General features: G+C 41.2%; 1 protein-coding gene across 1 annotated transcript in view; it reads left to right on the forward strand.

Moving 5' to 3' along the window:
• The first annotated feature begins 3727 nt into the window (after positions 1-3727).
• MSRB3 (methionine sulfoxide reductase B3) overlaps positions 3728-18425 on the forward strand; it is a 185855-nt gene continuing 171157 nt past the window's right edge. Inside the window, exon 1 of the mRNA XM_049883786.1 lies at positions 3728-3818. The gene's annotated coding sequence lies outside the window, so the exon portion shown is untranslated. The remainder of the gene's footprint in view (positions 3819-18425) is intronic.

Below are 18425 nucleotides of genomic sequence, written 5' to 3' on the forward strand. Positions count from 1 at the left end.
GCGATAGCTTGAATGCTTGTTATGTATACAGACTCCTTTTAAAACAGACTGCCCAACCATAGGCCGCCGAAAAGGTAGCAGCATAGGCTGTTTCTTTTGTATAGTTAGCCATGCCCTGTGTAATGCGACCCTTCCATCCTAGCCACAGCTAAAGAACTAGGAGAGAGTTCCTGGCCCAGAAGTATCCAATCTATAGGCTGCTCAGCGGCTTATGTGATCGACTTGTACAAGAACTTCCTCCCAGAGGGATGATGCTTATAGAATCAGACTCTCCTCCCTGGGACATTTGATTATGAGGTATGTGGAGTGAGCTGGCAGCTGGTAGTTGGAGCAGAAGTGGAAAGACAGGCAGGAGAGACAAAGGGAGTTGCTGAGGCATATTAATGGCAGAATATGAGAACAGACATCAGCAAACATGAGATTTTCAGGGACTAAGTACTAAAATTCTTGTCATTAGAGCTGTGGTTGTGCAACTAGAGTAATTGCTATGTTTTGCAGACATTCCATGAGGAGCTGCTGCAGTGATATGCTGGAGCTGGCTCTTACCAGCCCTGAAAGATGGTTGTGTGCATCTCTTCCCAACTCTGTCTTCAGAGACATCTGGTTGGTGGGAGTGTTGACGCCACATAAATTAGTAAGTCCTGCAAATCAGGGTTCCCCCCTCCAGATCTGGTTATTAAACATTTACCACACCACTGGCTTGGGGGAGGGATGTTGTTACAGATTGAATTGTGTGCCCCAGAAATATGTGGTTAATTCCTAACCTCTACGCCTGTGGTTATAATCCCATTTGGGAATGGGGTTGTCTTATGTTAATGAGGCAGGTTTAGTGTAGGGTGTATCTTGAGTCAATCTCTTTTGAGATACAAAAGAGATTAAACAAGCAAGCTAAGATGCAGAGATAGGGGAAGAGAGATGCCAAGCCACATGAAGATTGCCCAGGAGCAGAAGCTCAGAAAAGACAAGGACTTTTTTCCAGAGCTAACAGAAAGAGAAGGACTTCTCCTAGAGCCAATGTTCTGGACTTGGACTTCTAACGTTCTAAACTATGAGAAAATAAATTTCTGTTTGTTGAAGCCATCCACGTGTGGTATTTCTGTTATAGCAGCACTAGATAACTAAGACAGATGGTATACATGAAGCAGGGGCCAAAGCTACCACCTCTCGACCCTTTGCCTTAAAAACAAATAATTTTTAAGGCAATATATTAGCATGATTGTTATTAACACTGTAATAGAAAAGACATTAGAGAAAGCAGAGTGAAATACATGATTAAAAAAATGAGTGGTAAGACTATAAAACTTGCAGGAATGTGATCAGAGGGTGGTACCTTTCCTGTTCGGCACCTCCACAGGGACAGCCTCCACCCTCAGGCCCACAAGGGGTGACCTGACAAGCCGGTTAAGCCTCTGGTCTTATTTCCACATGTATCCTTTACCCCTAATACTTGAGGTAACCTGAGTGCACACCTGTTACATAAAACCACAAGAGCCCAGTGAATACAGTTGTTGAATGCCTTTTTTCTTTTTAATGTAGAGAAAATAGGGCAGATCAGTATAGCAAAAAGAGTACATATGGACTTTGGAATAAGTTTTGAATTCCAATACTACTTAACTCATGGTAGTTTAATATAACTTATCTATGCCTCAGTCTCCTTAGCTGTAAAATAGGGATAAAAATAATAAGCTCAGAGACATTTGTAAGGGTTAAATGAGATACAGTATGTTTACCACGCACTCAGTAACTTTAGTTCTTTTCTCCCCTCTTGAACACACATATTGAAGCTTTTAGAACAGCTGCTGGTATTACTGACAGTAAAGTCAGCCAAGTCAACCCAATGAATTAAATCTCCACTTACATTAACATGAATTAGTTTGTAATGACATTTCATCTTTATAATTTTAAGTTTTTGTACTTAAGTTCATTTGACTAAAATATTTCAAATATAACCATAATTACTACAATCCTTTGAAACCAGCTTTTCTCAGATGACTATGCTCGTTTTGTTTTTAACCACACATTTACACTATGGGCAAAGAATATGCTAGGTGTTGTGGGGGAAGTAAGAAACACAGATGCTTATATAATACAAAGTTAAAAAACGGAAAAGGGAGGGAATACTTAAAGAGTTTCTGGAGCATTCCCTCCCAACCACACAGCTTCTGAGTAACTAATTGAATATTAATGTTATATGTCTTTTAAATCCCTTATTTACTGTATCACTGTTCATTTATCCAGGTCCTCTGCCCTCAGCCCCATTATCACTGACAGAATATTAAGTGTGAAATCTGCTCATTTGTCAGGCATAATTCATGAGATGTGGTATTTTTAGTACCAGATGTTTTGAGGGGAGCCATTTACAAATGGACTGGGTTTTGGCTTTTGGGCTTTAATGCTACGCCAGAATTGAATTTGTTTTGAAATAAAGTTTCTGATTTTCAAATACAGTACTTTCAGACAAATAGTGTGATGTACAAATTACCATCAGTTTAGTTCATTTTAGAATAATCCACACTCTAAATCTGTTTGACATTCATCCCTTAAATATTTTACTTCAATAAATCATTTTTGTAGTATCTTAGAATGTTCAGAAGTAATTATATAACATCCTACATCTCCAGGGCCTGTTCCATTAATTTGAGTAAAAAAAGTAAATTATAGTAATTAGGACATAATTATGTTGTCTGAAAAACTAAGGGTCATTTGGACTCGATGACCCGAGGAGTTATCAGTGCCAAAGAAAAGTCAGGGAACTACTTGGCTTGGGCCTGTAATTAAACATCTGGGCCTGACATTTTTTGTCTTCAGAGAGAGCACCTTTTGACTAAACTTCAACTTTTGCACTTTAAACAAGCTACCATAAATATGAAGCTAGTGTAGGGGATGAATGGAGGTTGGAGGTGGAAAGACCCGTCTAAACATCTGCATTTAACTAGTGTGAACACCATACATGGTGTTCAAAAATAAGTTTGGAAAGAACCCCTTTGTAATTTTGGCTAAGATAAACAAATAAATAAATACACACACACACACGCATGTAACACCCTCCTCCCCTCCCCCGCACCTGGTGCAGACGGCCCACTAGACCTGGAATGCAGGGAGGTGGTACTATGTATTATAATGCCTGCTAGTTACCTATACAATGGCTCATGCGACTCTGTGTATGACCTGACAGTGCTGCTCCATCCTCACTCTCCCACATTACGGAAATATTAGCCAGAACTTTTTATCACTTCGCCACGAAAGCTCTCGAGAGATTAGAGGCAGCACAAGTCTCTTCCCACGGTCCCTGTCTGGCTGTCCGGTCCCCTCATGATGGGACCTACCCCTTCAGGGGTCTCAGGTGGGTCTGTGGGTGGGATGCTGGGCTCTGCTCTCGCGTCTCATCGTTGGAAAGGGTTGCCCCACGGCAGCGGGATTCCGTCTCTAGATCGCGCTCGGCGCGCGGTCAACAGCTTTAGCGTTGCTGTTCACGACGAGGAAGAGGACGAGGAGGGAGTTGGCGGCCGCCGAGGCCCGGGCAGTGGGCCGCGTCCGCGGCCGACGCGCTCCCCGGTCCTCCCTCGCTCGTCTCCTATGCTCATATTTGGACTCGGCTGCCCGTGCCCAGGAATTTCCCGTCATGCCTCCCGCCGCCCCGTCCGTCGCCCGGAGCCGGGGAGGGAGGAGGGAGGGAGGGAGGCTCGGACAGCGGCGGCGGCGGTGGCAGCGGCTGGGTCTCCCGGGTCTTTCCATGAGCCAGCAGCCGACCCTGCCGCGCCCCCTCTCGCTCTGCCTCTGCCTCTGCCTGTTCGCGGCGCTCGGAGCCGCGCAGTCGGGTAAGTTCGGGCTTCCTCCCCGCATCGCCTCACCGCTCCCACCCCTACACTGCCAAGTTGGGGGTGTGGGCGGGAGTGTGACCCCGACCCAGGGTCCCCTCCGAGCTCCGCCTGAGTCCCCCTGCCTCCTGGGGGGACACTCCCTTTCCCGAGCCGAGGAGCGGCGCACAGGGGTTGCACCCTGCACCGGGCGGTGAGGGGCCGAGGCGAAGGAGGTCAGGGCTGGCTTCGACCCCGCCGACGGGAGGCGTCTGGCCGCCTCGCTGACACCTTATCCGGTCTCCGGAACGAACCTGAGCCGGCGGGAGGCGCTCGCCCGGCTCGGGCCCCAGGGAGGGGCCTGGCGCGGCAGCCCACGGGAGGCAGGGGAGGGGGCGCCGCCCGGCTCGGGAGGGCGCGGGGCCCACGGCAGGGGGCCGCCCCGGAGCCGCCTGCTCCGCGCCAGCCAGCCTTGCTAGGGTTGCTGCTCAAGTAACGGGCCCGGGGCGTGGGAGTGCGCCGGCCAGGCCCGCACCTCTGGCGGCGCGTCCCGGAGGGGCGTGGGGCGCCGAGCGGCCAGGGGCCAGCGCCGCGCGCGACGGGGAGGGGCGCACTCAGGCTCGGCCGGCTCACCGGACCGCCCTCGCGTCTCCGGCGCCGCTGGCTCAGGCCCCCCCCCCCCGCCCCCCGCACGGTTGGCATTTAATAGGCCACAATCGAACAACCCCCAAGCTTGCCAGGTACTAATTTTGTGTTGGTTTTAAGCAGAAAAAGGCATTCAAGTCCGTTTTGAAAGAGTTTCACACGGGACTATTTCAAGTCAAACTGTTTGAAGGAAAGGTGCTATTCCTGCCCTTATTTAGTTTAGGACTCTTACGCGATTAAGTGGTAGTTCTGCAGTCACAACTGTATAATCTTTAAAGATTGTTTTTTCACAATCATGTGAGGAATTTTTTAAATATGGGATTATTATAAAAGTAATTACTTGAAAGTGCAAATGTAAGGTTTAAGATAAATGTGAAATTGCATGAACCTTTATGTTTTTTTTTTAATTTTTTTTTTTATGTTTGTGATGTATCTAGTCATCAGTTTTGGGTTCGTAATTTTATCAGAAAAGGAAGAACAGAAATTATAATTCCTCAGTTTTGAGATTATTTCTGAGATTTTAGTTTGCTTTTGTTTTGCCACTAATAAACTATCAAAATAAAATTTGGTTAACGAACCCGTAACCCGTTGCAGTCAAGTCGATTCCGACTTACAGAGTACAACTGCCCCATAGGGGTTTCCAGAGAGCCCTGGTGAATTCAAACTGCGGACCTTTGGGTTAGCAGCCATAGCTCTTAACCACTACACCTCCAGGGTTTCCTGGTTAACAATTAGGATTTATAAAACACTTGAAAACTGATCTATTAAATGTAGATTCTATTCAGCCCTCTCTCGTATATCTCTTCATATTTTCATTTGCTGCATTGGTGGCAAAGTAGATTTTAAAAGATAGTTTGTATGTAAAAAACTCTTCAGGATTCAGGTAATTCATAAAATCATCAATTCAGATTAATGGCAGTTTTCTTTTTAAACAATATTTAACTTTATTAAAGGTGTGGTTTATAAGTATTAATTTAAGCAGTGATATTTGTTTCACGTATGATTCTGAGTAATTTTGTTTTTGAAGAAGGCGTACATTTTTTTGGAACATTTTATCGTGCCTTGGGTGAAAGTTTCCGGAGCATATTTGTTTCCCGTTCAACAGTTTATACACATTTTGTTTTGTGACATTAGTTGCAATCCCCTCAACATGACAGCACTCTACCCACTTCCTCCCTGGGTTCCCCATTTCCATTCGCCCAGCTTTCCTTCTTGCCTTCTGAACTTTGTTTTTTGGCAAATGCTGCCCTTTTGGTCTTGTATGGTTGATTGTTCAGAGGAGCACATTCCTTATGGGTGTTACTGTTCCCTTTATAGGCCTGTCTATTGTTTGGCTGAAAGGTGATCTCCGGGAGTGGGTTTAGTTCCAGGTTTGAAGGGTGTCTAAGGGCCACAGTCTTGGGGGTTCCACCAATCTCTCTCAGACCAGTAAGTCTGGTCTTTTTTTTTTTTTTTTTTTTTTTTTGAATTTTAGTTTCATTTTACATCTTTCCCCACTTGGTCCAGAACTTAGCTATTGTGATCCCTCTCAGAGTGTTCGGTAGTGGTAGCCAGGCACCATCTAGTTCTTCTGGTCCCAGGCTAATGAAGGCTGTGGTTTGTGTGGTCCATTAGTCCTTTGGACTAATTGTTTCCTTGAGTCTTTAATTTTCTTCACTCTTCTTTGTTCTGGACGGGAAGAGACCAATAGTTGTATCTTAGGTGGGTGCTCGAAAGCTTGTAAGACCCCAGTTGCTGCTCATCAAAGTAGGATGTAGAACCTTATCTTTATGGACTAGTTATGCCAATCCAATTGACTTAATGTTCCCCGAGACTATGTCCCTAACCCCTCAAGCCCAGTGACTCAGTTCCTCGAGGTGTTTGGTTATGGCTAAGAAGTTTTCATAATTTTGCCCTATGTGCTCTACTGTATACATGGATATGTTTGCAGTAAGTACCAATACGTATGTATAAATATTCTCTGCCAAACCTACATATGCTTGTGGGTGTACTCTCACACACCATTCAAGACCTGTTCAGCTTACATATATACCTATGAATCCACTTGTAAATTATTGTTTGTTATTACAGGATTGTGTTCGTAATCATATTTACCATTGTTGCCTTTTACTCTCGTGTACTTCCCAGTGCCTTCCTTTGCCTTGGTCATGTTGTGCTGACATCCCGCTTATTATATATTGCCTAAGCATTCAGATGCTAACCAAAAAGTCAGCAGTTCAAATCCATCAGTTGCTCCTTGGAAACCCTATGGGATGGTTCTACTCTGTCCTTCTTATAGGGTTGCTATAGTTGGACTTGACTTGATGGCAGTGGATTTTTTTTTCCACCCAAATTAATATGTATCTACTATCTACTTAGTGACTTTCCCTCCCTCCCCCTCCCATCCCTGGTGACCATCAAAGAGTGCTTCTTTCTGTGTGTAAACCTTTTCTTGACTTTTTATGATAGTGGTCTTGTATAGTATTTGTCCTTTTGTGATTGACTTATTTCACTCAGTGTAATGTCCTCCAGGTTACTCCATGTTGTGAGGTGTTTCGTGGATTCATCGTTATTCTAATGTTGCATAGTATTCCATTGTGTGTATGTACCATAGTTTGTTTCCCATTCATCCATTATGGGAACTTAGGTTCCTTCCATCCTTTTGCTATTGTGAATAATTCTTCAATGAACATGGGTGTGTGTATATCTATCTGTGTCATGGCTCTTATTTCTCTGGGATATGCATCTAGTAGTTGGATTGCTGGATGATATAAAAAAAACCCGAGCCCGTTGCCGTCGAGTCGATTCCGACTCATAGCGACCCTATAGGACATAGTAGAACTGCCCTATCCAGTTTCCAAGGAACGCCTGGTGGATTCGAACTATTTCTACATTTTAAGGAAATGCCATACCATTTTCCATTGTTTTACAATCCCACCAGCAGTGTATGAGTGTTCCAATCTCCCCATGCCATCGCCAGCATTTGTTGTGTTCTGTTTTTTCTTTTTCTTTTTAATCATTACCATTATTGCTGGGGTGAGGTGATATCTCATTGTTGTTTTGATTTGCATCTTTGTAGTGGCTAATGATTGTGAGCCTCTCTTCACGTATTTGGTAGCTGCCTGAATGTCTTCTTTGGTGAAGAAGTATCTCTTCATGTCCTTTGCCCATTTTTTAATTGAATTGTCTTTTTTTGTTGCGGTGTTGAAGATTTTTTATAAATTTTAGAGATTAGTCCTTTGTCAAATATGTCATTGCCAAAATTTTCTTTCCAGGATTAAGTTCTCTTTTTACTTTTTTGGAGAAGTCTTTTGATGAGCATAAGTGTTTAACTTTTAGGAGGTCCCAGTTGTCTAGTTTATCTTCTGCTGTTTGTTCATTTTTAGTTATATTTGGCGTAATCTATTTATGCCATAAATTAGGGTTTCCTAGGTTTGCCCCTGTTTTTTATTCCATGATCTTTATAATTTCAGGTTTTGCATTTAGGCCTTTGATCCATCTTGGGTTAGTTTTTGTATTTGGTGTGAGGTATGGATCCCGTTTTTCATTTTTCTGCAAATGGATATTCAGTTTTGCCAGCACCATTTGTTAAACAGACTATCTCTTCCTCCTTTAATGGATTTCGGCCCTTTGTGAAAGATCTCTTGTCCATAGGTGGATGGATTTACTTCTGGATTCTCAACTCTGTTCCATTGGCCCATTTGTCATTGTACCAGTACTAGGCTGTTTGGACTACAGTGGCTGTATAGTAGGTTCTGAGATCGGCAAGTGTGAGGCCTCTTACTTTGTTCTTTTTCAGTAGCGCTTTGCTTATTCGGGATCTCTTTCCAGATAAAGTTGGTGATTGTTTTTTTTTATCTCTTTAAAGAATGTTGATGGAATCTGGATCAGAATTGCATTATATCTATAGATTTCTTTGGGTAGTACCGACATTTTCACGGTGTTAAATCTTATCAGTGAACATGGTATGTGCTTCCACTTATGTAGGTTTCTTGCAGCAGTGTTTTGTAGTTTTCTTTGTGTAAGACTTTTACATCCCTGGTCAGGTTTATTCCTAAGTATTTTATCTTTTGGGTGGCTGTTATATGTGGTATTGTTTTCCTAATTTACTTTTCAGTTCTTTTTGTTAGTGTAGAGGAATCTGACTGATTTTTTTGTGTTGATATTGTACCCTGCCACTTTACTGAATCCTTCTATTAGTTGCAGTAGCTTTCTTGTAGCATCTTTGGGATTTTCTATGTACGGGATCATATTATCTGCAAATAGGGATAGTTTTACTTGTTCCTTATCGATTTTATTTCCCTTTCTTACCTTATTGCTCTGGCTATGACTTCCAGTACAATATTGAATAAGAGTGGTTATAAAGGGCTTTCTTGTCTGGCTCCCATTCTCAAGGGGAATGCTTTCAGTCTCACTCCGTTGAAAATAATGTTGGCTTTTGGTTTTGTGTATACACTCTTAATTATGCTGAGAAATTTCCCTTCTATTCTTATTTGGCTGAGAGTTTTTTTTTTAAACCAGGAAGGGGTGTTAGAATTTACCAAATGCCTTTTCTGCGTCAGTTGATAAGATCATGTGGTTCTTTTCCTTAGTTTTATTTATGTGGTGGATTATGTTGACTGATTTTCTAATGTTGAACCATTCTTGCATACCTGGTATGAATCCTACTTGGTCATGGTATACTATTTTTTTGATATGGTGTTGGATTCTGTTGACTAGGATTTTTTTTTTTTTTTATATTGACTTTTATTGAGCTTCAAGTGAACGTTTACAAATCAAGTCAGTCTGCCACATATAAGTTAATATACATCTTACTCCTTACTCCCACTTGCTCTCCCCCTAATGAGTCAGCCCTTCCAGTCTCTGCTTCCGTGAAAACTTTGCCAGCCTCCAACTTTCTCTATCCTCCCATCCCCCCTCCAGACAGGAGATGCCAACACAGTCTCAAGTGTCCACCTGATATAATTAGCTCACTCTTCATCAGCGTCTCTCTCCCACCCACTGTCCAGTCCCTTTCATTTCTGATGAGTTGTCTTCGGGGATGGTTCCTGTCCTGTGCCAACAGAAGGTTTGGGGACCATGACCGCCGGGATTCTTCTAGTCACAGCCAGACCCTTAAGTATGGTCTTTTTATGAGAATTTGGGGTCTGCATCCCACTGATCTCCTGCTCCCTCAGGGGTTCTCTGTTGTGCTCCCTGTGAGGGCCTGTTGACTAGGATTTTGTTGCTTCTGTATTCATAAGGGATATTCATCTATAATTTTCTTTTTTTTAGTGGTGTCTTTGCCTGTCTTTGGTATCAGGGTTGTGCTTGCTTCCTAGAAGGAATTTGGGAGTATTCTGTTATTTTCCATGTTCTGGAATAGTTTGAGTAGAACTAGTGTCAGATCTTTTCTGAATATCTGGTAGAATTCTCTGGTGAAGCTATCTGGGCCAGGGTTTTTTTGTTGTTGTTGTTGAGATTTTCTTTCTTTCTTTTTTCTTTTAATGACCTCTTCAGTTTTTTCTTTTGTTATGGGTCTGTTTACATTTTCTACCTCAGTTTGAGTTAGTTTAGATAGCTAGTGTGTTTCTAGAAATTTGTCCATTTCCTCTAGGTTTTCAAATTTGTTGGAGTACATTTCTTCATAGTATTGTATTATTATCCTTTTTATTTCAGTTGGTTCTGTTGTACCATCACCCATCTCATTTCTTATTTGTGTTATTTGCATCTTCTCCTTCTTTTCCTTTGTCACTTTGGTCACTGGTTTGTCAATTTTATTAATCCGTTCAAAGAACCAGCTTCTCGTCTCGATTCTTTCTATTGTTTTTCAGTTTTCTGTATCATATATTTCTGCTCTAATCTTTATTATTTCCCTTCCTCTGATGACTGTGGGCTTTTTGCTGTTCTTTTTCTGTTTGCTAGAGTTATAGGGTTAAGGTACAGATTTTGACTCTTTCTTTTTTTTTTTGATGTGTGCATTTATTGAGCTCTGAGCACTGCTTTTGCAGCATCCGAAAGGTTTTGGTATGTTGTGTTTTCATTCTCCTTTGATTCTAGGAATTTTTTTTTTTTTTTTTTTTTTGCTTTTTCTTTCTTCTGTTACTCAGTGGTTTTTAAGCAGGGTGTCATTCAATGTCCATGTATTTAATTTTTTTTCCTTATTCTTCCTGTCATTGATTTCCAGTTTTATAGCACTGTGATACAAAAAGCTGTTTTGTATTATTTTGATGGTTTTGAATTTATTGAGGCTTGCTTTGTGCCCTAACATATGGTCTATTCTGGTGAATGATCCATGTGCGCTGGAAGAGAATATGTACTTTGTAGTTGTTAAGTGGAGTGTTCCGTGTGTCTCTGAGATTAAATTGGTTGATTGTGTTGTTTAGATCTTCTGTATCTTTGTTGACTTTCTAATTGTTCTGTCCTTTATCAAAAGTGATGTGTTAAAGTCTATAATTATTGTGGAGTTGTCTATTTTTCTTTTCAATTCTGTTAAAGTTTGTTTTATGTATTTAGTTAACTCTTTCATTGGGTGCGTAGATATTTATTATAGTTACGTACTCTTGTTGGATTGACCCTTTAATCATTATATAATGCCCTTCCTTGTCTTTTATGCTTTTTTTTTTTTCTTTAAAGTCTATTATCAGAGATTAATATTGCCGTACCTGCTCTTTTTTGGTTGCCATTTGCTTGATATATTTTTTTCTATCCTATGATTTTTAGCTTGTTTTTATACTTGCATTTAAGGTGTGTCTCTTTTAGGCAACATATTGATGGGTCATGTTTTCTTATTCATTCTGCCATTCTTTGTCTTTTGACTGTTGCATTTAATCCATTTATATTCAGTGTAAATACTGCTAGGTATGAATTAACTGCTGTCATTTTGTTGTGCTTTTTTTGTGGTGCTTATAATTTCTTTATTTTGTATACATTTCAGTGCTGAGTTCTTTTTGTTTATGGATTTTCTTTTCATTTCCTTTGTTGCTGTTGACTTTCTTCTTTTTTATTTTAGCGAGAAGGTTTATTAATTTTCTTTGTGGTTACCCTGAAATTTGCTTTTATCTTCCTGAGTTTAAAACAGTCTGCTCTATCTTGATATTGCTTTGACTTCCTCTCCATATGGAAGTTCTGTAACTACACCATTTATTCCCTCTTTTTGTTTTGAAGTTATTGTCATTTACAGATTGATGTCCTTGGTTCCTTATTTTCAGTCTTGTAGCTTTATTTTATTTTTCAAAATTTTTTATCTGGGTTGGTTTCTGGGTGATGTTGTCATGTGTCTTAATCTTTGATTGTTGTCTGATGTTGTTGGTTCTCTGTGCAAAGGACTCCTTTTAGTATTTCTCATAAGGTTGATCTGGTTTTGACAAATTCCCTTAACTTCTGTTTACCTGGAAATGTCCTGATTTCACCCTCATGTTTAAGGGAAAATTTTGCTGAGTATATAATTCTTGGTTCACAATTTTTTTTTTCTTTCAGGGTTTTAATATATGTCATCCCATTGCACTCTTGCCTGCAGAGTTTCTGCAGAGAAATGAGAGCTTAGTCATATTGGTTCCACTTTGTAGGTAACATTTTGTTTTTCCCAAGCTACTCTCAGGATTCTTTGTTTTTGGTTTTGGAAAGTTTGATTATAATATGTCTAGCTGATTTTCTTTTGAAGTCTATCCTATTTGGGATTTGTTGAGCTTCTTGGATGGATATCTTCTCTTTCATATTAGGGAAATTTTCTGCCAGCAAATCTTTGAAAAATTTCTCTGTGCTTTTTTTTTTTGTCTTGTCCTGTTCTAGAATTCCAATCACACATTAATTATTCCTTTTGATAGTGTCCCATATAACTCTTAGGCTTTCTTCATTTTTTCTGATTGTTCTTCTGACAGATTGGTATCAATGGATTTGTTCTCTGTTTCGCTGATTGTGTCTTCCATTGATTCAATTCCACTTCTTTGTCCTTCCATTACATTATCTATTTCTGAAATTTTAATGTTGATCTTCTGGATTACTAGTTGCTGTTTTTGTATGCTTTCTAATTGTCTGTGTATTTTGTCATTTTGTACTTGTTTCCCTGAATTCTTCTAGAGTTTTGTCTGTGTTTTCCTTGATCTCTTGGATGGCCCTATATATAAGTCTTTTGAATTCCTTAGCAAGTAGTTCCATTACCATTTCTTCCTCACAGAGGTTTCCTGGTTCTTTATTTTGGTCACTTGCTGGTGCCATCTTGTCCCGCTTCTTTAGGTGATTTGGTATTATCTGTTATTTCTGAGGCATTAAGGTATTATTATATTTATTTATTTATTGTATATTTGTTTGCTGCTTCCTCATTTTTTGTTAGGTTTGCTTTAATATGTCCGGGCAGGCGAGACATGCGTGCTACTCTGATTGCTAGTCTGGCTGCACTGCAGCACTTGCCACCTGTCTCCAGGTGGGAGGGGTAGTGGTTGGGTGTGTGAGCATGGGTTTCTGTGTGCTAGTCTTGCTGGGTGGTTAAGAGTGGGTTGGGCAGGCATTGACTGCTGTCTGTTGTTTGTCCAGTGGTGCAGGAGTAAGCGGTGGCACTCTCCAAGTAGGTGGGGCAGCAGGTGTGGTGGGTGTGGCTTGCTGGTGGGGGTGCAGTCGCCGCCTGCCACTGGATGGGGTGATGAGTGGTGGGTGGGTGCATGCGTGGTTGTCCTTCCACTGCCTTTCGTACGGTGAGGGGGGAGGGCATGGCAGGCAGGCCTGTGCTTGGTTGTTGCCCCTGATGGGTAGGTGGTGGGTTGGGCGAGTGGTGGGCAGGTGGGTGCATGGTTGCACCTCCTTTGCCTCTTGCTGGATGTGGGGAGGAGGGAGGGAGCGATGAGCGAGTGTGCACTCCTGCTGCCTCTTGGTGGGTGAGAAGAGGGGTAGGGAGCTCAGCTGGGTTGGTGGGCGGGAGAGGAGAGGTGAGTGGCTCTTGGTTGTGTTGGGGTGTCCTGCTACTGCTAGGCTGATTCTGTGGGTGGGAGGTGTGGGGCAAGTGCTGACACTGTGCCTGATTGGCCTGCCACCTCTAGGCAGGGTTGGTAGGTGGGAGGGGCAGGGTGAGTGGCCATTGCCACACCGGAGTGGCCTGCCATTCCTAGACAGGGTTGTCGGGTGGGGGGGGTGGGATGGTGGTCAGGGTAGGGGGGAGGGTGGTAGTAGGGGCTAGGTGGTGGGAAAAAGGGGAAGCTCATACCTTGGTCCCCAGCAATTAGGGCTGCAGTGATGCAGGGCTTGTGCCGCTACCTGTCAGGAGGGTGGGGGGAGAAGGAGCATGTTCCTCTGGTCACCAACTGAGAGTGCCTGGGCTCTTCCTGTTGGCTGCAGCCAGCAGTCAGGACCTTATTTCACTCTGGGTATGTCTACACAGTTCCTCTGTGTCCTGCTGGGAGTTCTGTGAAGTTGGTTTCTGTGCTCCTCACCCGGGATTTCTATTATCCTTGCCTCAAGATGGCCATGCTGTGCTGGGCCAGCTGGCAGGGCCCCACTGCTCTGTCCGTTTTCAGTCACTTCCTTCTTCCAGTTAGTGTTTGATCTAGTTCTTTATCCTTTCATTTGATGCCCAGGGTTCCAGGATTGTCTTCTGTATCTGTTTCACTTGGTTTTTTGGGTCTTTGCTGTAGAGAAATGGCGTGGTGTGTTTGACTAAGCCGCCATTTTGGTCAGTGTCCAAGACCTACTTTTTATGGGCTTATATATTTAGGAGTAACTTTAATAGCACTTCTTGGGAAATACAACAAGTTCTAACTTCAGATTTTACCAATGGAGTTCTAAAAAATACTGTGCTGAACCATAAAGAGTGGATTGTACTGCTAGGGAATATATATATAGGCCTTTTTTCCCCCCTCAGTGATGTTGACTTACCTAAGACTTGTGGTAAAGACCAAAATCCACTGTACTGTGGCCTCTTGCCAGTAATTTTGAATAGCAACTTTATATTTAGACCCTTTAAGCATTTATTCTTTTAATTTTAGTCCCAGCTGACACATCAGTCTAGTTTCTGGTGACTTTTTTTAGGGCCCTTATGTGAATGTCTGGAATATTTTTATATTAAATAAGTAGTTCTGTGCCATTTAGAATTTTGTCACACTGCCTAACCTGCCTGACTGCCAAGGTTGCAAGCATACAACATCATTTAGGTTTTGCATCAGCACAGGATTTTTATCTTTTTTCTTTTTGCTTTTAAAGGAGCTTTTTCCAATATCTTAACAAAAATTTTAACCCATTAGGTCAGAAATCCTTACTGTTTTGTTAAAATCAAATAACGAGAATATCCAAAGAATATTATGACAATAGGATTCATAGATTTTTTTCTGATACATTTGTCATTTATTAATTGAAAATAAATTTTTAACCATTAAAGAGTTATTTTAGGAAATAATGCTTTTGGCTCTATCCTAATTTCTTTATAGTCCTTTTGATTTTATCCTCACCTGTGTTGTGTGTTATAGTTAGGGAGTTGGTTGATGATTTTGGTTCAGATATATATCTTCCTTCTCTGTAAAATGACAGAACTGTGCATTGTTTCCGTGTCCTTTCTAACTCCAGGATTTCATAATATGGTTTTTATTTATATAATCCTGCCACACACTACATCCAGTTGTGACTCCTGATTGTCAACCTCTGACTTGCTGTGCATGTTAAACTGGTGTACTTGTAGTCAGAACTAGCATCAGTGTCCCAGGTATAAAGATCCTCACTTTTCACACATTCTGAAACATAAATTTTATGGCATCCTGCTTGCCTCTACTGCCTCCTTTGTTAGACACTGGAGCTAAGTCATGCTGCTCTTTTTTCTCAGTCCTTGATTATTTTCCAAGTTTTACAGGCTTTTCCAACAGTATTCTAATTCCCTGTGTGAGAATCAAATGTACAGAGTGATAGACTGTTTTCCTGTAGACTGAGATAACACAGGGAAAGAGAGAATAGCAAGCTCATGTGGAAGGGAATCAATTTTTGTTGAGCACCCACTATTTACCAGATATAGAGAGGGCAGGCATAGAAAAAAAAAATGCAGCATATATGAAGTGAAATAGTGGAAAGATAAAGTATAAAGATGGAAAATTAAGTTTGGCGTAGAACATAGAAGGCTTCTGATAGTAGGCTGGGGAATTTGGACCATGTTAGTAAGCTCTGAGAAGCCACTGAAGTTTTTTTGGTCCTTGAAATATTATAATCAGAGTTGAATTATAAGATATATTATCTAATAGTTTAGAGGATGAATTTAATTGGGAAAAAAAAAAAACGCATTGGGCCAATAAGAAAGTATTGTTTAAGAGTTTTTGTAAGGGAAAGAAACCTGAGCTAAGGTAGTGTCAGTGGGATTGGAGAGGTTTTGCTAATGTGGATTGGACAGAAATAAATAATTAATGGAATATGGGGAGAGAGGGGGGTGAGTTAAAGGTGACTGTAGGATGTCAAGTTTGGGAGATTGAGAGAATATGAACTCAGAGCAGGTGTTATGGATTGAATTGTGTCCTCCCAAAATGTCTATCACCTTGGCTAGGCCATGATTCCCAGTAATGTGTGGTTGTCTACTATTCTGTGATCTGATGTGATTATTCTATGTGTTGTAAATCCTAACCTCTATAATGTTAATGAGGCAGGATTAGAGGCAGCTGTGTTAATAAGGCAGGACTCAATTCCAGGATTAGGTTGTATTTTGAGCTAAACAATTTTGAGATATAAAAAAGAGAATCAAGCAGAAAGGAGAGGGAACTCATTCCACCAAGAAAGAAGTGTTGGGAGTGGAGTGTGTCCTTTGGACCTGGGGTCTCTGTGCTAGGAAGCTCCTAGACCAGCAGGAGATTGATGACAAGGACCTTCCCCCAGAGATGACAAAAAAAGAAAGCATTTCCTGGGAACGGGTACCCTGAATTCAGACTTCTAGCCTCCTAGACCATGAGAGAATAAATTTCTCTTTGTTAAAGCCATCCACTTATGGTATTTCTGTTATAGCAGCACTAGGTAACTGAGACATCAGGTTAGTGGGTAGAGGTAAAAAAAGTTTTGTCTTAGAGCTATGAGTTTAAGGTATTGATAGGACTTTCATGTGGAGATGTGTGATAGATTCAGAAATATGAGACTGAAACTGAGAACAGGGCTGGAGATAAAACATGTATGAATAAGTAAGGTAAAAATAAAGGCTTAAAGGAAGCTCAGGGGGAGAAGAGAGCATTTGTTGACTGGAGAAAGAGGAAAAGCAAAAGAAAAGCATCGTAATGAAGATAAAATTTGATCTGGCTTTGAAAGATGCCCAGTCAGTACATGGCATTCTGTCCATGAGCTTTCCTAGTTCAGGGGATTTTACCTTTACTAACATTTATGTGAGAAACATTGAACAAAGGACACTGCAGCCAGAGTGACCTTTCTAAACTGCAGAATTGTTGCCGCTACTTCCTTGCTTAACCTCCCTCAGTGGATTTTCATATTTCTTAAGATAAAGGACTAGCTCCTTAAATGTCTTGTAGAGAGCCTTAATCATCAAAACTTGTTTTCCTCTGTACTCTGGACTTCCTACAAGTTGTTCAGTTGGCCCTGAACACATTCTGTCTCAGTCTCCTCCCACGTCCTCCCTTCACCTTCCCCAAGAATGAATAGAATGTGAAGAAGATGTGATTTCCACCAGATAGGGTACTCTTTGGCCTTTTTTTTTTTTTTCCTTCCTCTTTATGGGCACATTTTATGCCATAGTTAGATTCTTATCCATAAAATAATTATTGACAGTTTCCTAATCTATAATAAATAGAATGATTTGTAATAAGTCATGTCCCTCCCTTTTTCTTACAGAATGCCTTGCTTCCCTTATTTCTTCAAGGGTCACCCACAAGGTTCCTATACTCTTGAGTCTACTGCCTTGGCCAACTGCATATGACTTCTGACACTGGGCCATGGTTAACAGCATTGTTACATGACATTTGTATGACTGGGTTTCCTAACTGCCCCTCATATAACTTTATGACGTACAAATTGTGATGATAAGGAAACTTCAGGACAATTTTTTGATATTTGGCTTCCTGAAGGAAAGCTGAGTGAATTTACTTCATGAGAGGGTTTATTTAATCCTATGTAGAGTTTTATAAACACGGAGATGAGTATGGGTGAAACAGAAAGAATGCTGGTATAGGAAGTATGTTCTTAGGGCCTAGCTTCAGGACCAACCAGTATGTCTTCATTCTAAGTTTCTAAATATAGTACATTGTTCATAATATTCATCTAAAGTGACACATTTATGTATAGCATACAGTGTTAAGAAGGAGCCTAGTGGAGCAGTGGTTATAGCACCCGGCTGCTAACCAAAAGGTTGATGGTTTGAACCCACCAGCTGCCCCACGGGAGAAAGATGTGGCAGTCTGCTTCAGTGAAGACTACCCAGAAAATCCCAAACCCACTGCCGAAGACTTTACAGCCTTGGAAACACTATGGGGCAGTTCTACCCTGTCCTATAGGGTTGCTATGAGTCGGAATCAACTCAACGGCAATGTACAGTATTAAGAGTAATTTCTCCCTCTTTCAATTAAAAAATTGGGAACTCTCCCATGTGCTAGTAGTTGTACTTTTGATAGCTGTTGGCTGAGAAAATACATAATAACCCAAAACCGCTATAAAACTTTGAAATGAGCTTTTTTTAAAAAAAAAAAAGTTTTCGTATGTTTGGAAAATACACAGATGTGGAAATTATGACTTATAGGGTCTGTAGGCAGCACTTGATTTCTTGCTTTATGGATATTCTCAGGGAGGTTCTTGCCTCAATTTTCAGCCGCTCAGTGTTGTCTCATATTAGATTGTGGGCAAGACTTTTATTTGAAGATTTGGACCTTAGCTGAAATTTTAGGGTGACAGGAAAACTCCTTCTTAACTTCCTCTTACAATAGCAAATGCCTGGCTTATGCCAGGCAATGATAATGCTGGTAAGATAAGGCAAGGGTTAAAAGTCAAATATGTATACTTTTTAAAAGAATATGAATACTTAAAAAAAAACTGCATTTTCAAGTATATGAGTATGATTTTTAGGGCTATAATGCT

This window comes from Elephas maximus, chromosome 4, assembly GCF_024166365.1.
Source record: "Elephas maximus indicus isolate mEleMax1 chromosome 4, mEleMax1 primary haplotype, whole genome shotgun sequence".
NCBI lineage: Eukaryota > Metazoa > Chordata > Mammalia > Proboscidea > Elephantidae > Elephas > Elephas maximus.